The sequence below is a fragment of the Lutra lutra genome, chromosome 5 (assembly GCF_902655055.1).
Source record: "Lutra lutra chromosome 5, mLutLut1.2, whole genome shotgun sequence".
NCBI classification, from domain to species: domain Eukaryota; kingdom Metazoa; phylum Chordata; class Mammalia; order Carnivora; family Mustelidae; genus Lutra; species Lutra lutra.
Genome location: NC_062282.1, coordinates 103,661,861 through 103,687,601, shown reverse-complemented (window position 1 = coordinate 103,687,601; position 25,741 = coordinate 103,661,861). Strand labels below are relative to the sequence as shown.

Genomic DNA, 25,741 nt, shown 5'->3' with positions numbered 1-25,741 from the left:
ATTATCTGAGATGTGTTATGTTCTTGCCCTAATGATTTCTGTAAGAGGACCATATACCAATCATTTCTATACACTCATTTATGGAAGATACTTTACTGTAGTTATCAATACTACACTGGAGAATTTTTATCAATGCTTTTATTTAACATTCAATCAAGAAACCTAAGAAATACTTTAAATGTATATAATGTAAAAAGAAACTCTCTAGATGATGTTTGTCATAATTTTAAAAATATGAAAAATGGTTAGGTCTTGGGAATTGTCTGGTGAGAACAAAGTTTATTATTCATTCAGCTTTGTCTACCATGGGCAAAGCACTGTGGCTACAGTTATCATCCACTGTAGTATAAATTAGCCCATCTATGCCCTTGGCCCTCCCAAGTCTAGCCATAAAGACAGACAAGTGAGGACAAGTAATTTCAACACAAAGTAACAAGTACTATAATAGAGGTAGGCTATAAGGTACAATTGTGTCTTGCTTTTCTCAACATTATAATCAAACATTTTCTGAGGTTATTATACAGTCTTTCTAACCATTGTTTGTAATGTCTACCTAATGCTCCAATGACTTGCTAGATTAAATATGATAAACAGGGGCGCCTGGGTGGCTCAGTCATTTATGCATCAGACTCTTGGTTTTGGCTCAGGTCATGATCTCAGGGGTCATGAGATGGAGCCTCACATCGCGCACTGTGCTCAGTGGGGAGCCTGCTTGAAGCTTCTCTCCCTCTGCCCCTCCCTCCTACCACACATGCTCTCTTTCTTTAAAATAAATAAATCTAAAAATATACGATAACATTAATGCCATTGTCAATTCTTCACAATCACCAGTGAAGCTAGGACAGCCATGTGGCTTTTACTGCATCAGACCTTGACTTCTTAGGCAGAATTTAAAGAGAAGCATTAGTTTTCTATATATGTATATATATTACATGTATTTTTAAAACACAGGTGTCTGTATACACATACAGTCAATCTGTTTACCTAAAGTGTTCCACACACGTACAAAGGGATATGGATTCCTAAGACAGAGGGTGCAGATGGGAGCTTTATGCATATGCTGTGTTTTTGCTTTGTTTTATTAACAGGTAAAAAAAAACAAAAACAAAAAACAAAAAACCCATCTCAGTGGTTTTATGTCATTTTGTAGAACTGAGCATGTTGCAAGTTTAGTTATTTTACTTTTCTGTGAATTGGCCTGTTCTTCGGACACCTATCTTTTAAGCGTTGTGTTTTTTTCTTACAAATTTATACACATCTCACTTGATCTTTATTCAGTTCCAGGACTTGGTCTTTGGTTTTGGAGGGGCTCTGAAAACCACCCTGTAACACCATATCATGAAGGCCTTCTTTTCTTCAATTTCTGTTCTGCTCCCATCTTAGCACAAACCGGGGCTAAGCAAGGCCCTGCCCTCATGTTCTTTGCCATTCTTCCTTCATTCCTTTTCCAGTTCGCTTTGGACATTTCTCCAATTTCTCAAAAAAAAAAAAAAAAAAAAAAAAAAGACATACCCCTGTCTTATTTTGATAATATCTCACACATAACAATCTAACCGGATTTTTCCTTCATGTTCCTCCTTACCCCTCTTGACCTAAGGATGTCCCTCCCTAATAAGCAGTATGATCCTTCGTCTAAAAAGGAAGAATCTACCCCTTCCCCCAGTCCCTCTCAGAGGCAAACTTCATCCCCATGATATGATGAGGCTTATCATTAACTGGGAACCAAGGGCAGTACTCATTCTGCATCAGGCCTTCTCAAACAATGGACTCTCAACTTTCTCAATCATAGATTCCCACTAGTACAAGTATTCTGAGCACATATACACTTATTTGCAAATTATATACATGTACTACAGCTTAGCAGAATGGTGAAGAGCAGAGCTGTGACACCAGACTCCTTGGGTTGGCCAATCTACAGCTTCATAGCTTCATTAGCAAGTCACTAAACCTCAGTCTTCCTGTTTCCACAACTATGAAATGGGGATAAAAACAGCACTTCCTAAGGTTTTTATGAGCATTAACTAAGATATGTAAAGAGCTCACAACAGTGGCTGACACAGAAAGAGGAATGTGTATGTTTGCTATTGGTGCTTTATACTGACATCGTCGCCATTTTTAAAAATAGCTTTGAGAGTAGTTTTTAGTTTTAGATTCCCAGTCAAATCGAGAAGATACAGAGATCTCCCATATCCCCTTGCCCTACACACGCAGCCTCTCTCGTTCTCAACATTTCCCTACCAGCACTGTTCCTTTGTTATCATCAATGACTCTATGTCCACACATCATTATCACCTCAACTCTACAGGTGACCCTTGGGTTCACTCTTGGTGCTACACCTTCCATGTGCTTGGATAAATGTATAGCAACACGTATCCACCACTGTATTATCATATATAGTATTTTCACTTCCCTAAAAATCCTCTTTGTTCTATCTATCCATCTCTCTCCTTCCCTGTTCTAACCCTTAGCAACCAGTGATCTTTTTACTTTTATTGTTAAAAAGACCATCTTTGTTCTATTGTATTGCTTTGCTCTTTTGCCAAAGATCAGTGAACTATACTTCGGTGGGTCTATTTCTGGGCTCTCTATTCCTTTCCATTCATGTGCCATCTACTTTTCCACCATGACCATGCTGTCTTGGTCACTATAGCTTTACGGTAAGTTTGAAGTCAGGGACTATCGGTCTGCCAATTATTCTCTTTCAATATTGTGTTGGCTATTCTGGGTCTTCTGTTCCTCTGTGTTAACTTTAGAATTAGGTTGTCAATATCCATGAAACAGCTTCTGTGATTTTGCCTTGAATTACACTGAATCTATAGATTAAACTGGAAGCATTGACATCTTGGCAATATTAAGTCTTCCTATTCATGAACAGGAAATATCTCTACTCATTTGTTCTTCTTTGAATTTGCTCACCAGAGTTCTATAGTTTTCCTTGTATAGCTCTTGTATATATTCTAGGATTTCTACTTAAGTATTTCATTTAGGGGGATGCTCATGTCAATGATGTTGTATTTTTAATTTCAAATTCTACTTGGTTCATTGATAGTGATTGACTTCTATATATTAACCTTGTATATTCCTTTCTTGCTAAAATTATAAGCTCCTAATTATTATCTACATTTTTATCTACAACAAACAAGAAAATTTCCAGAAGCAACAAATAAAAAATAGAAGTCCTAATATATTTTCCCCCCACTTTCCACTCTGAAGATCATTGTTTTTGTCTATTATAAAGAGTCCTGCTGGCTTAACTCTTGGCTCAAATCTCAGTAGAGTAGACAGATGTGTGCTGGATGGTCAGTATTTTTTCCATTAACTTAAAGTCTGAGATAAATACATGCCACTGTCTTCTGGGGAAAGAAGGTAACATTTACAAATTGCCCACTAAGGGCTAGAAACTTTCCTATGTTGGGAATGAGACACTTACTGGCAGTGAATTAATTGTACTTAGGTGAAGGGGGTGTAGTAAGAGGAGAGTGAGAAACTGATAAGGAAAATATACTAGTCCCTCTTTCAGCCCAACTGTGAGGTCTCTTAGGTTACTTTCTGTACAGTGTTTGAACCAAGAATGGATGGAGGCCTCAGAGGCGTCCAGGAGCTAAAACCTATACTGCTTTGGTGGGTTATATGTACTTCCTGACTTTACACTAGTTATCTGCCCATTCCTGTCTGGCTGCTGATAGTGCACACAAACTATAAAACATTGACTGGGTCTATTCCTAAACTTCCAAGCCTAGTACAGTGCCTGGTACACAGAAAGGGTTCAATGTTTAAATAATAGGGCTTTGCCCATTTGTGTAGTCAAGATTGGATTACATAACTAATGACAGTTCCTGTTAAAAATTGTGGTTGCTGAGGAGAGGGGCACTGGTGGAGAAAGATTTACAAGTGACAGGAATAAAGGTGGGCCCCTACACAGTGCTTGGAACACAATGGGTGGTCAACAGATATTTCTTCAGTGGATAAATGGGGTCTCAAAGACAGAACTAAAACAGCAGAGAGCAAAGAGCCTGGAAATGGTTTGACGAAAAGCTATGAGCGTGGAGATCAGGAATAGAGCCATGTGGCTCTGAAGGAAAGACATCTCGGGAAGCAGTGGAAGGTAGACTCAGAATATCGCTTAGAGATCTGGCAGCAAAATCTGTTGAGCCAGTTCTACGGTTCCTCAAGCTGATGATGTATAAGGATTTTTTTTTTTTTAAGAAACTAAGGAAATTAGCACCTGTAAAATTCAAGTCTCTTCAAGCTGTCCCTCAATTTCCCTTATGAGAAGAATCCCTGCTCCTTTCTCCTTTTATAATCAATAACTTAATTAAATCTAACAGCAGCAACTCTTTCTTCCTTGAGAGAGCAGGTGATGGGAACAGGAAAAACCTAGACTTGGATGACTCCATGGTCCTGGAGTAACCCCCTGCTGTGCTTTGTTGCTTCCAGAAAGGCCTTGGCCAGCTCTTTAAGCAATCTGAACATGACACTGAGGCTCAAATGGTATTATGTATATAAATTGCTAGATACAGAGTCTGGCTTCATTCATCCATTCACTAAACAAGTAATTGCCAAGTGCTTACCTAGTGCCAGGCCCTGCTCTGTTCACCAAGCCTATGCTGAGAGCAAGGGCAGAGTTCTCCTTTTTTTTTTTTTTTAAAGATTTATTTACTTGACAGACAGAGATCATAAGTAAGCAGAGAGGCAGGCAGAGAGAGGGAGATCATAAGTAGGCAGAGAGGCAGGGGTGGGGGAAGCAGGCTCCCTGCTGAGCAGAGAGGCAAGGGCACAGTTCTTAACCTTATGGGACTAAATCTCTTCTGAGGTAGCCACACAGGTCCTAAGAGCTTATACCACAAAGAATGGCTTCCTCTACGCATCCAGGGAAAGCTCCTCCAAGGACACAGCCCTTAACGTGAGATCAGTAGGGTGGTGTGCAGAAGCCAGGAAGAGGGCACTTGTGTGAGGGCTCTAAGGTGGGAACAGCCCTTTTGATGGACAGCTGAGGAGCAGTATGGCTAGCAAGGGTGGGTACTAGAGATGAGTGAGAGAGGCAAGGACCAGATCACTAGATGGGAGCATATGAAGGGCAGAGACTGAAGAGTCAGGACTGATAGAACACGGGCACAACTGAGCAGAAGGTGAGGGAGGGATGGTGGTGTGGAATCCTGGGCTGTGGAGTTGAGTGCATACTGGTGTTTCATGGCAAGAGGACATGGAAGAAAGCACATCTGTTGCTGGGGGAAGGATGATGGTGATGGGAGGGTGGTATTAGAAAGTCATGAGTTTGAACCTGAACACTTGTTTGAAATAACACACAGAACAGGACAATACTGAGTATGCAACAATAGCCAGATCTGCGGCTCAGAGAAGTGGCCGGGCCTAGAGACAGATGCTTACAAGTCCTCTCCTAAAGAAATCTCACTTTCATCCATCCATATTACAAAGAGAAAGTATAGATTCAGAAGAGAAGGGAGCCTAGGACTGAGGGTTTTTTTTTTTTTTTAAGATTTTATTTATTTATTTGACAGAGCACAAGCAGGGGGAGCAGCAGAGGTAGAGGGAGAGACAGGCACCCCACTGAGCAAAAAGCCCAATGTGGGGCTCCATCCAAGGATCCTAGGATCATGACCTGAGCTGAAGACTGACGCTTAACTGACGGAGCCCCCCGCCAGAACTGAGTCTTAATGAACATTTAAATGTCGAATAGACAGAGTAACACACACATGGCAGCAGGGGGTGGGGATGGCACGGCAGAAAACAGCAGTGAAACAGTAACAATAACAAAAATTAGAAAGGCAAAAATGACCTATGAGTAGGGAACCTGAGCAGTGGAAAAATAGAACTAGTTCCCTTGCCCTTGCTCACTTTTAAGGACTGACCCTAAGATTTTGTCTGCCTCCCCAGCACCAGGGTAAGAGTTGTCAAAAGTCAGTGGCAGAAGGCTGATAAAATGCAAGGGTGGGGAGGACTAGGTGGGAGGAATGCATTCTTGGGCCTGATACCTGAACATATCCTGACCTCACTTTACTGAGGCACACTCCGCTGTCAGCACACAATGGTCTAAAAGTCAAGGCCACTGTCAAAGATGCTACCAGCTCCGATGGTTCAAAGATTTAGCAGTTTTAGCAGGGTCTTTGGAAAGAATCCATCAGAGATCAAGTCTTGTGAGATATGAAATTCTAGGTAGACCTCTCCAGATAGCACCAACCAAGAACAGAATACCTGCCCCCATCAAAAAGTACCAGTCTAGCTTGAAAGAAAAGCAACCCATGAGACTTGCTGACTAAAATACCAACATAGGAAAGTATGGCATCAAAAGTCATTCTGGGAGGAACAGGAAAATCATCTATACCACGATAAACTTAAAAATTTAAGAATAACTTTTTTTAAGAGAGAGAGTGTATGTGTGTGCCAGTGGGGTGGTGGGGGGAGGGGCAGAGGGAGAGAAAGAATCTTAAGCAGGCTCCATTCTCCATACCAAGCATGGAGCCTGACACAGGGCTCCATCTCATAACCTTGAGATCAGGACGTGAGCCAAAATCAAGAGTGTGATACTTAACTGACTGAGCCACCCAGGCACCACAAGAAAATAAGGTATTTTATAGACTAAAAAATTAAAAAGTCAATCTGAGCATCATTAGGTTTGTTATATTTAGGGGTAACCTTTCCTAAGAGAATGTTCTGAAATTCTCCAAGTTTTAAAAATTATTTCATACTTCAGACGTTAAGTCAAGATACATTAAACTCTTTTTTTTTTTTTAAGATTTTATTTATTTGTTTGACAGAGAGAGATCACAAGTAGGCAGAGAGGCAGGCAGGGAGAAAGGGGGAAGCAGGCTGCCTGGCAGGGAGTCCGATGCGGGGCTCAATCCCAGGACCCTGAGATCATGACCTGAGCCAAAGGCAGAGGCTTAACCCACTGAGCCATCCAGGTGCCCCACATTAAACTCTTCCTAAAAAAGATTTGTTTGAGAGAGAGAAAGAGAGCACAAGCAGGGGCAGGAGCAGGAGAGAGGGAGAAGCAGGCTTCCCACTGAGCAGGGAGCCGATGCAGGGCTGGATTCCAGGACCCCTTGGGATCATGACTCGGAGCCGAAGGCAGATGCTTAACAACTGAGCCACCCAGGCACCCTCATGTTAAACTCTTTACATTGCGTTATCCCGCTAAGTTTTGAAAAACTTATTTTAATTCGAGCATGAACTCCAACTGACTACAACATTACTTAGCCTGGACACCCACAGTGTGAGAACTCAAACCTATCAATATGTTTGTTTAATGGTGACCACTTTCCTCCACTCCTTTTATTGTCCTCAGCAAGTGGTGGTGGCTGTTGACATTTAATGGCTATTTGAGAAAAATCCTAACAATGTTCTGCTATTCCCTGGTCCCAGGCAGTGGATTTCCATGCCTCAAGACACTAAAGAGCCAAAGGTGAGGCTTGTCTGAATGAACACTCCCGTGGCCTCGCTAACTTCAACAACAGCTACAGCACAACGTGTGAGAACTGCACATTATTTCCAGGACACATGCCTTTCTGCCTAAACACAGACAGCCTCTTATTTCCATTCTATTCTTGCTGTACACATCTTCGAGTTCACGGAGTAGACCAAGGATGCCACAGTGACTACACCCACAGAATATTTACGAGCAACTGTAACTATGCCAAACTGTGTCTCCACTTTCCACACATAGCAGTGTGACTTAGAAGTCCCCCTGAGCTCGACACTGTTGCTGGGCAGCAACCATGGCAACCATTTCAGTCTTTGCCACTCAAGAGGGCAATGTCTTGGAGGGCAAAGCAAGGAGTCGAGTTGCTCCCCCAGGTTGCGCATAATACAGATGCTCAGATGTAGAAAACACAACGGGAGGGCTACTTAGAACATAAAAGCCCAGACTTCACCCCACCACAACACAGGGGTACGGGGGAGCAGGGGAGGACCAGACAATTCAACACAAGAGGCCCACCAAATAAAAGCAGATCTTTTACATGGGATACCATTCAGATGATCAAGACATTATTCTTTTTCCATATGTCTTGTTGGAGTTTGCCTCCATTTGGATTTCTCTGGCGCAAGGACCATCTAAAAACTAGAGCCTCATCATGTGCGTTATTCTTGCTTAGAATTAGGCAGAAATGTTACATTTAATGGCCAATCCCTTCAATGTGCATGGCACTTCCAATATGTAGTGCATAAGGCAGCTTGCTGGAGATAGAAATGACAAGGAATTTAGAATCAGACAACCTTGGGCTCCAACCTCTGATCTGTTGCTTATCACATCGCCTTGGCAACTTACTTAAACATTCTGAAACTCCTTTTCCCCATTAGTTAGAGGAGGAATTATTGCAGCTCATAGGGTGTGGTGAAATTATTTCTTTTTAAAGATTTTATTTATTTATTTGAGAATGACAGTAAGGGAGAAACCATGAGGGGGAGAGGGTTAGAGGGAGAACCAGACTCCCCACTGAGCAGGCAGCCAGATGCGGGACTCAATCCCAGGACTCCAGGATCATGACCTAAGCCAAAGGCTGTTGCCTAACCAACTGACCCACCCAAGCGTCCCTAGTGCAGCGAAATTAAATCAATGTTTAGAAAGAGTGCCTGGCATATATTAAGTTACCAGCAGCAATTATCATTAGGATAAGGCCAGTCCATGATCTATCATTACTTTAGGCTCCAAAGATAAAAAACCAACCTAAAATGATGACATAATAGATAAATACATATGATCAAGGAGGCAGAAGAACACAATAGGAAACCACAGAAATCAAACTTGATTTTAAAAAATGAAATAAATCAAGAGCCAGGTGGGCACCTGTGTATGTGTGATGCCATGCTTAAAAAAAAAAAAAAAAAAAACAACTGCACAGATAACTTGCCTTGGTATTCAAGTTTTACAGAGCTCAGAGAATTTCATGTTTTCCGCACCATGTCTCAGATCTCACGTAGGAAAGCAGAGGTATCTCCCCATGCAGAAGATTTGCTGTAGTTTTGAATAGGTACAAGAAGATCCAGATACAGGACAATGATGTTTTTAATGTGGTTTCAAAAGACATCTGCTCAGAAGTCAAGGGGTATAGCTTCTCTGTGATTCAAAGGCAGAGGGCAGGACTGAGGGCCCAGATGCTTGTGTTCCAGAAGCAACCTTCCTTGGTATACACGTGAAAGACACAGACTTCATCATTGCAGGACATTCTCTGTTAGTACATGAGGCAAATTTTCGAGAGTGGGTAAGAAGAGATGGCTTCATGTGTTAACACAGTGATGACTGTGCTATATGCCCTAGCGACAAATCAGAATCCAAATAAATCCCTTCCAGGCGGTCAGAATTCACTTTTTTTTTTTTTTGGATGTCACACTAACTAAAACCCATCATGCCTCTCTACTCCATTTTTCTTTAAACGAATTGCTAATATATCTGAGGAACGAATCCAAACGTCTGCCCAAAAGCTACCTTCCACTTTTTTGATTATGCTCTACTCATCCTCTTGCCTTCAGAGGATCTCATCCCGCATCATAGCAACTCTCTTGTGGGGGAGGATGCTCTAGGACCCAGAGATGGAGTCACTCCCAGTTTAATAACCTTTCGGAATGTACCAGCATTCTCTCTTTCACTGGCTGTGGATTACCAGCCTAGAATTTTAGATACCCAGATCCTGTGGGCTGAAGGGAGATATACCAGGGAGCCCACCTCAGCACTGAGAAGAAGAGCAGAGTAAATTATAGCAATGGCTGCCATGAACTGAGCGTACACCAGATTTAGAGACCGCAGTTAAATTGTCCTTTTGTCCTAACAACTCCAGTCTCTCTCTATATCACACATAAGGAAACAGAGTCTTTGAAACCCAAGGTCACTGAGCTGGGATGCAGAAGAGGTAGGATTCAAACAGACTCCCCGTCCTTCACCACAATTCATTCAGTAAAGGTATCTAAGGTTTGGAACTAGGTGACCTTGGCTCCATTTCTGTCTGTGTGTGACATGGTCCTGGAAAGTCAAGCCTTTGAGCCTCAGTTTCCTCATCTATAAAATGGAGACAATACCATCTGGCTTGTGTTCATAGTGTGGATATGTTCATTCAGTCAAGAAAAGATATGAGAACATTCTGAGAAGTTAAGCACTGCGCACACATGTGGCATTAAGAACAATGGAAATGGGTAGATACTTGTTATCTAATCCATCATTCTGGCAAGTAACTGGCATAAGAGAATGCTGGGCATCTCTGCTCTGAATTCTAATACAGATGCAAGGCGTCATCAGAACATGTACAGCAAGGACTACAAAGTCTCTTTGGTATGAGAGTTGGGGGGTTTGGTTTTTTCCTCGCACGGGAGTCCTGCTCTGTAAGATGGCACATGACTTGACAATGCCTTGCTGAGTTTGGTCAGCCAGCCATACACTTAAGCTATGATAAGTAGAGGTTATAAAATATTCCGGAGTCTAATCACCAAGACTCCATCCTGGAGCCACGAGAAGTGTTATTATAGGGCAGCTGGTACATCTGTTCACAACAGGAAAAAAGTCAATATTCATCATGGCCTCCAATGGCCTGGTTGTGGGTGTGATCGGTCACTCAGCCACATCTTGTAGATTATAAATTTACCTCCAAAAATTACATTTTAGTGTATTTTAGTGTACTCATCTCAAATAGCAATATCATTTGGGCTTTTCTGAAACCCATGAAATTCTCAGCATTATTCATCAACTTTTTCCCATACAGAGGAGAGTTGACTAATCATAAGTTGAGCCAGTGCAAGGAGGGGGAGCCCAGCAGAGAACACAAAATGCCACACTTCTCATTTGAGAATGCCAAGTTACATGCAAAACAAACAGCTTTTTTCAATCTAGAGAACAAACAGAAGTTTAAAGCTTAACAATGACTCTGGGTGAGATAAAGCAAAGTTTATTGTCGCTGCAATGAGTACTCATTATAAAGAGTGCAAAAATAACAAGAGAAGAAAGTCCTACACTTTAAAAAAAAGAAAAGTCACCTTTCAAGTAACATTTCAGTTACCCATTACTTACAAAGTAAGAAGGCTTGAGACCCGGAAAAGCTCCCTGGGTGGAGGAGAACCAGGTTTTTCAAGCAATAGAGCTGTGTTCTCAATCTCCAAAACAAAGATGACAGCACTACTGGCCTTTAAGAGTTAATATGAGGGACGCCTGGGTGGCTCAGTTGGTTAAGCTACTGCCTTTGGCTCAGGTCATGATCCTGGAGTCCCGGGATCGAGTCCCATATCGGGCTCCCTGCTCGGCAGGGAGTCTGCTTCTCCCTATGACCCTCCTACTTCTCATGCTCATTCTCTCTCTCACACTCTCTCTCAAATAAATAAATAAAATCTTAAAAAAGTTAATATGAAACAGGGGCACCTGGGTGGCTCAGAGGGTTAAAGGGATCAGGCCCCGCATCGGGTTCTCTGCTCAGCGGGGAGCCTGCTTCCCCCACCCCCTTTTCCTGCTTGTGATCTCTGTCTGTCAAATAAATAAATAAAATGTTAAAAAAAAAAAAAGAGTTAGTATGAAGCAAGCACAGGGTAGTTTCATCTTGCTTTCCGATCAACATTGTTAAGATGTAAGCCAATATCTTCCTCCACCAAATCACTTTCTAAAATAGCACATTCCTTTTGGTGTTTGGAACACACGTGAATATTATTTGCAGCAGAACAACCCCTTCCCGTAACCCCCGTGCAGGGTATTCACATGTTTCCATCATCACCTTCTCTTGAGGGCAAGCAGCACCTGTGATTTACTTCTAACCAATGGAATATGGCAAAGTTGACAGCTGGGCAGCCCCATGATTACATTGCATTATGTAAGACTCTGCCTTGTTATCACAAGCCTTTGTGCTTGTCTCTATTCCTCCCCCCACCTGCTGGCTCTGAAGAAGCAAGCTGCTACGAATCCTACAACCCCAGGAAATGGAATACTGCCAACAACTACATGGAGAAGGAAGGAGATCCTTCTCTAGTTGAGCCTGCAGATGAGAATGCACCCCGAGTCATCATGCTGGTGGTAGCCTCCTGAAGAGGATTCGATTTGGTTAAGCCATGGCCAGACTTCTGACCCAAAGAAACCATCAGATGATAAATGTGCTTTTTAAGCTGTTAAGTTTAGGTAACAGAGAAGTCACACACCATCACAGCTGTCATTTTTTGTAGAGTGAGTAATCACTTCCTAATTAATGGCTTTCAGATTTGGTTCGCTTAAAGGAAATGCTATGCCCCTGCTGAGAGGTTGTTCCTCCTAAGAAGAACGACCTGTTCACTTAGTCACACTTTGTGTTAAGTGCCCCCCCCACACAGTAACTGCACCCTACAACAGTCCTAGGAGGACGGAGATGATTAATATAGCCATCTCATAGGTAGGGAAATGGTAGGTCCAACGCCAAAGGACCTGCAGCTACAGCCATGATCCCAACCCATGATCATCTAACCGAGAAATATTCTGTCTATGACTTCATGTTTTCTCTACTTGTTTCTGTTTCCATTATCTATTAAATACTGTATGTGAACATTATTAAACTACTTTCCCTTGCTTAACCACTGGGGAAGGATCTTTCGAGAAAAATCATTAATATGTTATAGTGATGTGTAATCTATTAAGTAACTAAGATCGCTCTCACTTCCATATACTGTGCTTTGTATCATTAAATAACTTTACTAATTATGGAAATGATATTGCCTTATTATAAAAGCAAGAAACTTTGAAAATTATCAAGAAGGGTAATTTTTGATCCAGTAATACATATAATTACCACTAAGGAAATATACATTTTTCTGAATATAACATATACTACAGATATGATCCTGTATGATTCTATTTCAGTTGCATAACATTAGATTTCACAAACTTCTTTTTAATGACCAAATAGCCATCAACTGCTTCTATCACTTAATTAAAGAGTCACTTATTCCTACTCGGGCAGGTTGCTTATATTTTCTCACTTTTGCAAATGGGGCAAACATTCTTGTGGAGGAATGTGCTGAGTCATAAAAATATTTGTTGCCGAATTATCCTCCCAGAAGATTATATATTACTTATACTCCCACATAAGAGGTAGGAATACCTGTTTCCCTTAACCCTGTGAGTGGCGATAGGGTGTTAATCCTGGTCAATTTGATAGGCAAAAATGGGATGCTTACATAATTTGCCTTTCTTCAATAAGTTTGAATGCTTCATAAGTTTACTTTTTTAAATGCAAATTATGTATTAAGATGGACCAAAAAACCAAAAACAAAACCCTCCCAACTGAATGTTCTTTTCTTATTTGCTTTTTGAAAGAGACTCTGTATATTAAGGAGATCCATCTTTGTTTTACTTATAACTGCAATCTTCCCTATCCTCTTTTCTTTCATAATTGATGCTCAGACATTTTTAAATGAAGATACTCTTAAGAAGTAGCCTAATAAATATCAAGGTGCAGACTTAAACCCTAAAATAAGGACCCCTTCTAGCCCAACTTGAGATAAAATCGATGTTTTATAGCATTTCTCCTTTGATGATCAAATTTTCAGAGTTACCTACCATCTCTTCCATGTGCAAGGCCACTGTCTTACCACATAATTTACTGGAAAATTCCCAAGTGTCAGACGCTGTAGTAAGTGCTAAAGAAACAGATGAAAACAATACGCTCAACCCTCAAGGCCCTCACAGTCACTTCAGGGGAGAAACCATATGAGCTATAAGTGCCATCTCTGAGATACTGGCAAGTCTGGGCAAACTTTTCCTCTCCTGAAGTTAAGGAATGAGACAAACTTTAAGATGCTTCAATAGGGACACCTGGATGGCTCAGCTGGTCAGGAGTATGCCTTCGGCTCAGGGCATGATCCCAACATCCTGGGATCAAGTCCTGCATTGGGCTCCCTCCTCAGCGGGGAGTCTGCTGCTCCCACTGCTTGTGCTCTCACTCTCTCTTTCTCATTCTCTCTGGAAATTAAAAAAAAAAAAAAATTGAAGACGCTTGAAAAAAACTTTAAAATTAATTCTTTGTGCAAGTGGATGCTGAAAGGAACCCCAACAGAAAATCCTTAGTGATGAACACATAGGTCAAACACTCCGATGATTCAAACCTTCAAACCTCCTACCAGGCAGGTGAAGCTTCAGGATGCCTACCTCACTCTCAGGAAGCTACAATCACAGGGAATCATGACCACAGTCGTCAGAGGAGCAAACTCAGGAAACTCCTCAGCCACACGTAGCCATGTCCAAACCCTGCATGGCACCCTCCGGCTCCTACCGAGGGCTGACACGGCAGCCGACTAAGCGCTGCCTGTCTTTGGTGGCCACAGGTCTGGCCTGCCAGCCACTACATTCAGCTCTGCTCAGAGGACTATGGTAAGGACTTCGTTGTTTGGATTCTCTCCCAGGACTTTGAAACACAAATGTGGAGAGGCTTGGTGAGTTAGAAGAAGAAATGCAAGTAGGAAGAATCACACGAGAGCAAAAAAGGCTACATTAATGGCAGAGGCACCAAGAAAAGGGGCTATGCTGCTTCTCGGGGAGGTGGCAAATGTGGGACATCTTAAATAGTCATCACATTCCCCAGTGCTGTTCCTGCCTGCCAGTCCCTGGGAGCCCAGCAAACCCTCCACTCAACCCTGCAGAGTAATTCGGTCTCTACAGAAAGCCTGACCCAGCAGGTGGACCTGCCCGTTCTGCCTACAGACTCAGGCCCTTGGATGCAGCTCACTCTTCAACTATCAAAACAACTCCCCTCACCCCAGACAAAAGCATGAATGCCCAGAAGAGGCTGTTCCCAGGCTGGTGCCTCTGAGGCCAGGTCAAAGTGGTGTTACATAACCATTATTTTTATTACTGCTCCCACCCTCAGGAGTTTAGATGTTTCCTAATTACCCTCCCATGAAATTTTTATGCCATAGCAATATTGTGTATTTATTTATGCACTCTGGGTGCATCTGTCCTTTATACATTTTTTTTTTTTTTTGCTTCCCAAGAACCAATGTTGGCCCCCCTGCACATAAAGACCCCATTGAGGAATGAGTTATATAATAAAAAGGTGTAGCAACAGCTCTTCTGGAAAAGGAACTTTTTCACTTAGAGAGGGGGGAAAAAAAAACAAAAACAAACACTCACATACTCTACCTGGAACTTTCCCATCTCAGACTCTAAAGAGCCCCCAGCTCACCTTTGGAGGTTACTTCTAAGATGTCAGGCTACATAGTTAGAAGTTACCCAAAGGTCTACACATCTCCACATTCCTTATTATGATTTCCTCTAACAGTTTTTTTTTTAATGGGGGGGGGGTGGTGAATGCGTATGAGTGTTTCATTGTGTGCACACAGAAGAAAAGCAGGTGAGGTGACAAAAAGCAAAACAAAAATAATCCCCAGACTATGGTCCTTTTATGCAATTATTCTTTCTCTGCCTTGTATTCTGTCTCGCTCAGTTAGTTGTTCCCCACCCCCCACCCCTGGGATGTGTGTATAGCGCCAGAATTAAGAGGTAATAGAATGGTAAAGGTCATACACAATTGTGAGGATAACAGTTTTTCCCGGGACAGGTATGATGGAGAGTTCACGGTCAAGCATTATGGAGATGCACGCAGGAAATGCCTGCTAGAGAAGCAGAGGACCTTACCCTCCAGCATTGCCAGACTGCTATGGAGAAGTCCATCTCAGCCTTGCAGATCATAAATCCTCTATGATATAATATGATGGGACCTTCTGCCACATAACTTTCTTTTATTTGAGAAATGGACTTCAAATTTTCTTCTCTAGTCATTGTACATATTTCCTAAGACTATGCTCTAAAAATCTCAGAGAAAACGGGTCATTTGAAGAAAAAAAAAAAATTGGCTAAAACATACAGAAAATTTAGATCATGATAAGATTAACTATCTTCTCCCATGACCAAAACACATTTAAAATGGGGTGAGAAGGGTTAGTTAACTAGGCCTTATGAGTAATAGCAGGAAAATCACAATGCATTTAAATATTTACTAGCTTCTACTTTGTACCAGGTACTTCTGGAAGCATTGTGATGCATCAGTTAATAAAAAGGTGACGCCTTTAAAGAGCCTACAAATGGGCAGAGCTATGTGGAGAGGTCCGGTGAGGAACAGTAATTCTAGTAATGGTAGAGGTAGTGATAAATGATGTACTATATTTGAAAGTGATTCAAGTCATGAATATTCACACGTAGAGTAGGATCACAGGGATGGGGAGGGCCATGGGGAGGGTCTGGGGACAAGTTGCAATTTTAAATAGGAATAGGTGACCTATGAGCCAACTTCAAGGAGATGAGATTAGACGTGGACACATGCAGGGTGAGGCCTCAAGGGAGAGCATTCTAGACAAATCTGAGGAACACCAAGTAGGCCAGAGTGGTCAGAGCAGAATGGGCCGTGCAGGAGGAGTTGAGACCAGAGACCTAATGGGTAGGGTGCCTTGTGGACCACCATGTGGACCTTGACTCCCACTCAGAGATGGGAGCCACTGGGGAGTTTGGGGAAGAGAAGTAACATCATCGGACTTGCAATTAAAAAGGCTCGCCCTGGCTGAGTGCTGTGAACAGAGTATGGTGGGTGGTAGACAAGAAAAGAACCAGCAGGACCAGTTAAAAGGATCAAACTCCTGGCAGAAATTACTAGCACAGAGAGGATGTTACTCATCTCATTGTGAACAGAAGCCCAATCTACCACGAGTGATCTTGGCATCATCCTGTGACCTAGCTGCAGTTTCTGTCACCTTACTACACTATCACCACCCGTGCCTTCCTGCGGGTGGCAATTTTCTCACTCTCAACAACTCCAAAAACTTCCAACATTCATCTGCATACCGAGGTTACACCCGAACATCTTCATGTCCCAGTTGAGGCTCTCCAGAGCCTCTCTGTCGAGTACCGTGCCCTCTTCCCTCCCACTACTAATTCCGGAACAGGAAGTCTGGGCTCCAACCTTTTGCCCAAATACCTTGTCACTTCTCAAAGCTAATCTTTTCCTTGTGCTCCTCCCCCCTCTCCCCCACAGCTTAAAGAAATGCCATTCATCTCGAGGCAGTATCCCAGGGCCACCCTTTCACTCAGGTTCCAATCTCAGCACCAGAGGCATGACTGCGCCCCAACCTCTGGGGACGGGAGGCATGAACCGCTCCCAGCCTCACACTCAGGTGAGAGCAAGCCTGAACACACTCCACAGGTTCATGCTACCCTGGTCCACTTCACAGCCCACCAGCTTGCAGCTACTCTTCCCCAGGACATGCCTTATTTCCCAAGCCTGAGAAAGAACTCTTGGGGCCAAGAGCATCTCAGACGTCTCTGAATCCCTTTTCACAACCTCAACAGATTCACCTCCTTGGTGGTATTCACTGATGACCAGCTCTTGTGAAATTCTTACTGAGGTAATGAATAGGGCTTCCTCCTCCTACAGACACTGCTATGTGTGTCTCTGGGGTGGCCATGGGGGTGGGGCAGGATGGCAGGTGTACAAGCCGATAATGACTACTCAGTGCAGGAAGGGTAAGAAAGGTGTGTCAGGCATTGCAGGAGTCTAACAAGAGGCAAGTAAGAATCACTGTGTGTGCGGACCTGCTGGAGGCAACAAGTGAAAGCCAGGGTGAAATTCTAAGGCCATGGCCCACCTCAAATGTCCTCAGGGACATGTCAGACCTGGTGATGCAAGAAGGAAGGGGACGGACATTCAAAGCAGAGGGGACAGTGTGTTCAAAGACATACAAATCAGGCACAGAACCACAAGGAGCTCACTTTGAAGGAAGGAGGCAGTGGGAGAGCCAGAAAGGGATGGAACAACTGATGGGAATCCTATTTATTGATGACAAAGTTTCAAGTACATGTTAGGACACAGACAGCAACATTATGTGAAGGTAAGACACACTGTGAGGGGATTGTGTATTTCTTCTCAAACAGATGAAAAGCCCGCTAAATCTGTAACACTACTACCAATTCTATGTCACACAACTACCAAAGACATCTATTTAGTGGTTTCAAATATTTTCCGCACAGGAAGAGTGAGAAAAAAATGCATCTCCCCAGTGGCTCCCATTACATTCCATCTAAGCAGACTTTTCAAGAGCGATTAAAAGATACATCCACATCTGACCATTTGGAGAAGCAACAGTGACAACAGGGTTTCCTCAGGTCTATACACGTGTGACACTAAACACATCAAGGACAACATATGAGAGAGAAAGCAAAGTTTGTGGACGCAGAGGAAGGGAGTCCATTTTAAAGCACACACTACTCACGGCACCTTTGCTACTACTAAACATGTGATAATGCCATTAAAAGTTTCCAGCTCAGGGTGCCTGGGTGGCTCAGTTGGCTTAAGTGTCCAACTCTTGGTTTAGGCTCAGGTCATGATCTCAGGGTCATGAGATCAAGCCCCTTATTGAGCTCCCAGTTCAGTAGAGACTTCTTGAGATTGTCTCCCTCCCTGTCTCGTTCCCTCTCTTTCTCCCCGCTTGCACATATGTACTCTCTAAAATAAATAAAATCTTTTAAAAAGCATTTCCAACTGATAAACCCAAGGTTTTTTTTTTAAAAAGGCAAGATAAAAATCTCAAATGCTACATTCATTTTACTGAACTTTCCTTTCAGGAGTGCTAAGGACTATACTTTTAAGCTTACATATTTAAAGGAAAATGCTCAAGGCTTCTCAGCGCTTTGGTCCTGAAGTCTTCTAAACGTAATTCACGCATCTTAAATATATTCTGCCACACAGATTCAATACTATTTTAAAAAAGCAATGGTCATGTTTGAAAGTCAGAATAGGAATAAAACAGTATTCAGAAGGAGAGTTTTGAAAGGACCTAAAATATAAGTAGCGCCTGTGGGCTACTGTAACAATAACAACAAAATTGCTTTTATCTTATGGGCTCCATTATGCTTGAGGCCGTATTTTTGTACTTGAGTGGTACTTTGAGGTCTTACTCAGTTATTATGAAATCTTTCCTTCTCTCCATGGATACCTCACCCCTTGCATATCCCAATGCTCTCTAAAAGCACTCCAAACACAGGACATTCAGTCCTATGCCACTGTATTTTTAGATTTAAATCACCATCTGATAAATGCTTTAATCTACTTCACAGGTGGGTAAAGGAACAACTGAAAAGAAAATTGGCATTCCAGGGTGATGGCAGCTTATTAATTCAGGAATTAAACCCAAAGTTACCCTTCCTCCCCCAAATTACTAACAATCCCATAATGGTAAAATTCCTGAGAATACGTTCTTATTGTTGTTAGATATAAAAACCTTTATAGCGGACCAGAGCTGCATAAATCAATCATCTACAATCCTGTTATAGGCTTAAAAAAGAGATGTGAGGAGAAAGGTTATTTCTTGAACACTGCTAAGGTAAAACCTACTTTCTTCCTGGGAATTCTACAAGAATGAGAATGGGTACAAGGCAATTTACATTTCAACGAATGATACTGCTTCAAGTGGGTTGTTATTTCCAACCAGCACTCTCAGGTTTGAGGCATACATTTCGAACAGCATTGTAGAGTGCCGACAGAGCTTTCTCCACACCTACATGAAGGGCTAAGAAATTTCCTTGCAGCCGGATAAAGTCTCATTTTGAAGTGACTCATCCTGAAGGTGGGCGTGACCTGTGTAGTGTGTGTATTTGAGGTGTACATGGATTGCGTATATGAATGGGAGTGGGGGTGATAAGGGAAATGAGAAATAAGAGTCAGAAATAATCCTCATGAAAACAACAGCTTGATCCAACCTGTAATGGGCTCAGCCCAATTTTATCAAGGTAGAGTATTCTAGGAGAGCCTGGATGTCTCAGTGGGTTAAGCCTCTGCCTTCGGCTCAGGTCATGATCTCAGGGTCCTGGGATGGAGCCCCGCATGGGGCTCTCTGCTCAGCAGGAAGCCTGCTTCCCCTTCTCTCTGCCTGCTTCTCTGCCTACTTGTGATCTCTCTGTCAAATAAATAAATAAGATCTTAAAAAAAAGAAAAAGACAGAGTATTCTTTTCAGCAAGTTTGTCACAGAGGTGGGAGAGCAGGATGAAAGGCCACCTTAACTGGCAAAGATGCTTTCCTACAGAAAGTTACATCAGGATGTGATGAGTGTCAGGAAACAAAGGAGTGAGGTCTAGAAGACAAAAACTGTATGGCTGAAACCAGGGAACATAGAAGCAGGTGGGACTCCCTACAAGGACTGCCTGTTCTGTTTGGAATGAAGGGCACTTTCTGCGTCCACCAAGCTTACCTTCTCCAGAACAGCTTATCCACAGGGAGAACTGTTAAAATGTGGGTTTTCTGGCAAGTCTGCCACTAGGAGGAGGGGCAGGGGTGAGGGGTTGTGGGGAATGAAGCTGTATGAGGCCCAAGCTAAAGAGGTGTTTAGAACCCAGTGGAAGAGCTGGGATGGGAGCCTGACCTCACATTGGGAGGTCTTTTTTCCACGCTTTTTTAGTCATGTGACCTTGAAAGATTATGCAATCTCTTCTCACTGGTTTCCTAACTGAAGTGGGGAGTAATGCCCATATCCCAGGCCTGCTGTGGGACTGGCTGTAACAATGGATATAAAAACCTAGCTGGGTGCTTGGCCTGTCAAGGTAGGTGGCATATATTAGCTTTGTCCCTTCCCAAACCCACACACCAAGAGAATCTGGAAGCAAAGTCTTTTGCCTCTGGTTTTGAAGCTAACAGATGGGTAATCTTACTAACAGAGGCTGCGGATTCGTCTGGCATTACAGGGTTAGGGGAAAGGGCAAAAGTTCCACCTCCTCCTCTGAGACAACGTGTACCTTGGACCTTCACGCCTCCCTTACTAAAGCAGAACCTCATCACACTGTTCCCAAAAATGCCCTACACAGACAGGATGGATTCAAAAAAGATGAATTACTGAATCTCAGTTTCTCTTTCCCTTCCCTAAATTGGGATATTTTCAGACCAGAAGAGTTTTATTCCAGAAAGCTGACCTTTAGTTATTCAGAATCGGAGAATCCTTTGTAGGGCCATTATCAAGTTACATTCTACCCAACTACTTTAGACCAATGTTAAAAGATAAGTGTTTATTATAGATTGCTTTTTCCCCCTGAGTTTATTAATTGGTAATTCTTAAAGAGAATACTCAAGTCTACAGAAGAATAAAGGTTTGACCTAGCTGTGATTAATAGACACCAGAAACCCATGTCATGGATAATTTGATACTGAATAGCACACTAATTACTTGCCAACAAGAATTTCTCCTTCTTTTCACCTCGCATTTATAATAATTTAACTAGGGATTAGGGACTGACAAGTACTGGACACCCAGTCCCCAGGGAAACCGTGTGCAAACTGCTCTAAAAATTTCTACAGCCACTGCTACTTCTAGTCCCACAACTGTCCCATGACATGGGTATTATTCCCCCTTCAGTTAGGAAATCACTGATGAGAGGTTCATAATCATTCACAGTCACATGGCTAGAGAAGGGGAACCTGCAGATGTGAGGCCAAGTTCCTCCCTTTTCACAACTCCACAAAGCCCGAACTCCTTACCATCTTCTTCGGATCCAGCATCTTCCCACATCCCTTCTTAGGACTTCCCAGTATAGGTCCATCATTTTGAATTTTGAAAGCACTGGACACATGTGTTTCCTAAATCACTGTTTCACTTCAGCTCTGGGTTTTCTGTTCTTGAGGGGAACCGTACCATGCAGCCCCTCCCCAGGACAAAGGGAAGAACCCAATGTCTGACCAACGTGGACTCTAGCCTCATTCCAGACGTTCCCCATTCCCAGCCCACATACACAGTCAACAACCCTGAAATGAGAGCTGGAAGCCAAGAAGCTTAACTCCTCAAGGTAGGGAACTCTCAGTGCCCAAGCTTATGTGACCAGATCAGTTGAGTTCCCTCCTGTGTATATGGCTGTCTTTCCTGTTTTACTCTTACAAGACCTTTGTGATTGCACTTCAGGCTCTCCAGATAATCCAGGAAACTCTCCCATCTCAAGATTCTTAATCACATCTGCAAAGATCTTTTTTCTGAGTAAGGCAACATTTATAGGTTCCAGGAATTAGGACTTAATATCTTTAGGAGCCATTACTTGGTCAACTGCACACTCAAACTGACCACTTACAACTAATAAAAAATATTTTTTAAAGTAAAATTCACCAAAAAGGTACACAGTACAACTTCAGAACTGATTGTAAATTCTACTTTCATCACTAACACACACCTCCCCAAATTCTCACTCTACCTTCCGAACACCTCTGAAGGCCAATTTTATGCTTACTTTACTGATCAGTCACCAAACAAAGGTGAACACTTAGGGACAGCAAAAGATAATTCTTATGTCTATATATTTAGCTGACTGATAATTCAATCAACATGTTTGACGGATACCAGGAGGCTGGACTGGTAGTACTTTAACGGAGAACAAAATCAGGTATATAAACCAATGCTGGGGGAATGATTTCTCTTTTCTTGTAAGAACATAAAACAACCTGAGAATCAGTTGTATTACCTCACAAGGTTCTCCAAGAAATAAACTCAACCATGAAGCTCCTTACAGCCACCAGTTATTACATACAAACAACCAGACTCACTTTGTTTTCCCATTGGAAGGAAGCCAGCTGTGAGGAAGACTAGCTAAGCATGTTCATTGGTTATTAATGAGTATCTTACTGGCTATGATCTTTCACAGTTAAATGAATGGCATATATAGTATGTACCTGACCTTACCAACTATTAATTTTTAAACCACCTTCTAGGAGTTTGATTTCAGAAACACGTACCATCAATGAAAGCTTCCTATTCTTGTTGTCTTCTGACTAGGTCTCCCTGTCATATGCTAACTTAGCACCCTCAACCTTCCCTTCATTGAAATAACCTGGGCAATTGTTGTGAAATCCATAAGGGCGGGCCTTGTGTGCTGCTTCCAGCAAAGTCCTCACATCTGGCCTGGTGTGAGGCAGCACAGCAAAGATGAGGCCGAATTGCTACTGCCTACCCAACACCCATTTGTCCCCTTCTTCCGTAAACAGGACTCTAGGTTTTGGATGAGCTCAACGCTCCTCACAATAATGACCACATTTTCCAGCCAAAAGAGCTTTTATACTTCCAGCCATCATAGACACATACTACTAAACATGCATAAGGTCCACTGTTCTAAAAATATCCTCACCTGGTCCATTTTAAGTTGCTTCCTGGCCCCTTGGCTTACCTCAACAAGAGTCACAGAGGAGATCAGGATTTTCACCATATTTCCCTTTGGCTAGTCTATAATCTCTTAGAGAGTACAGTTTAAGAACATGAGATTATTTCCACATGAGACAAAAAGACCCTGTCCTCCACCCTCCAAGCCCATCATGGGAGAGCGTGTCCATGTGCCCCCAGCCTTTGTGGGCCAGGGTGGCCACACAGAAGTGGGAGGAGACAACCTGCCACGCGGTGGAGTTGGGCCCTTCTACTCCTCCAGCAGCCAGTTTACAACGTCCTCCAATTCAGATCTTCCTACCAGTATACAAACGGACAACCACCTCAGTAAAGGATATTAGAAAGTTCAACTTTGGTTTTAGAGAGATACTAACCCCCAGCCTTCAAGCTGACAATACCAAACACCAATAAACACACACATGTTGGTCACAAGGAGGAAAAATAGCACTACTGCATTTGGCATGGAGTAAGCACTCAGTTAAGATAAAATGTTAACTAAAAAAATTAAACATATTATACTCCATTTAGTTTACAGGCTAAATGACCGGTAATGTGGTAGGTGAAAAAATGTGCTCAGGACAGGGGTGAGAAGGAAAAGCAGTCAGCAGTGGGAACGGCTGCCCTTATCACTGACAACTGTGCTTGTAGTGGTGGCTACCGGGACAAAACAGTAAACTCTTTTGGAGAAAGTTTAAGATCAGTCACTTTTTTTAAAAAAAATATTTTTATTTATTTATTTGACACAGAGAGAGAGATCACAAGTAGGCAGAGAGTCAGGCGAGAGAGAGAGGAGGAAGCAGGCTCCCCGCTGAGCAGAGAGCCCGATGCGGGGCTCGATCCCAGGACCCTGAGACCATGACTCGAGGCGAAGGCAGAGGCTTAACCCACTGAACCACCCAGGTGCCCCAAGATCAGTCATCTTTTATATAGTATTCAAATATGTCATCGGCTTCTTTTAAATGGTTGTCATTTTGGAAGATATGCTAACACTCATTCTACTCAGGGAGTGACTTTTTTTTTAAATTGAATTGTTATACTCTTTCGGCCTGCCAAGACCAATAATATGTCAAAATTCCAGATAGCTGGCAAAGGATCCAGGAAAACATTTAGGAAAAGGCTAACTAATTGATAGGTGTTCAGGAATACTTACTCAAAGAGTAGCACTTAATAGGCTCATAATTGAGTCACAGGAGCTGAAACTGATGAAATTTACATTTTGGGGGGTAAGTATGAGTTTATTTCAACATAAAACAGTATATTAATATAAGCATGAATTATAACGAAAATTACAAGCTAATCTTCCATGGGTAAAATTGTATGGGGCGGGGGGAGAGGGAAATAAATTGGGCAGAGTTTTAAATCAATGTCTTGAAGACCAGAGCAGAATCTAAACCTAAACTATTCTTGGCTATAACCAATTAAGCTTTATTTTTTCAAAAGATGGCTGGAGGAGCAAGAAGACTCCAAAATGCAGAATAAAAGATGCTGAAGTCATTAAAAACAAAAAAGATGGCTAAAATTTTTAGGAAAGGCTATTCAAGCTATAAATCTTTTGGGTCTTTTTAGTCCTTATCAACTTTTTCCATGAAGATTCAGCCGCACGTTTTTACGCCAAAGTTCACTCTTCCTCCACATTTTAAATGCAATAAACTCTTCAAGCATATTGGTCTTTGCATAAATGTGCTTTCTCAATTTCTCCAAAGTTACCATAGCGACTCTAGATAATTTGGCCTTGATAGGATTTTTACAAGGAGAAAAAGGTGAATCTAAACATTAAGGACTAAATTTTCTACAAAAACATGCTACCACCAAATATTAAAACCAGGGGGCACCTGGGTGGCTCAGTGAGTTAAGCCGCTGCCTCGGCTCAGGTTATGATCTCAGGGTCCTCGGATCGAGTCCCGCATTGGGCTCTCTGCTCAGCAGGGAGCCTGCTTCCCTCTCTCTCTGCCTGCCTCTCTGCCTACTTGTGATCTGTCTCTGTCAAATAAATAAATAAAATGTTTTAAAAAAAATAGACAAAGTCTATGTCTTAAGGAAGTCGTTGAAAATCTTCCCACAAGGCTGTGTGAAACTCAAAATTAAGACTCAAGGTTAAAATGTACTTTCAATTTGTCAAGTATCTAAAATACAATCGGAGAAGATCAACTCCCACTCCCACTCCCACCTCCCACCCCCATCCTGAAACAACAGAGAACAGGCTGTGCCTAACAGCACACACCTGTTTTCTCACTGGAGCCTTGCCCAGGGCACCCAGCACATGGAGCACCTCGACAGGAAGGACACACAGACACTGAGGGATCTGACCAGACCTGCTCTGACACCTAGCTCTGACCTTTTCTCCTGTGACCACAGACTTCTGACCCACAGTGGGTGCTTGTATTACACAGAGAAGTGATTTCTATAAAAACCCTGAACAGTAGGACCCCACTTAAGGCTTTAAGAACTAATACCCAGGCAAATGTGAAACTGAAGAGTTGTCACTAAAAACACACAAACAAGGAAAACTCAGATCTGTTTACTCCCTATTATAATGAAAAGGTAGGAAAGAAAAATTCTTTCCTTACCACATCACAATCAATCAGAAACTACCACTAATGTAAAAGTATTTCAAAGCTA

At 42.4% G+C, this 25,741-nt stretch overlaps 1 protein-coding gene across 2 annotated transcripts in view; it reads right to left on the bottom strand.

Annotated features, from left to right (window-relative positions):
• IQGAP2 (IQ motif containing GTPase activating protein 2) overlaps window positions 1-25,741 on the bottom strand; it is a 283,046-nt gene that overhangs the window by 190,785 nt on the left and 66,520 nt on the right. The gene's annotated exons all lie outside the window — the stretch shown is intronic.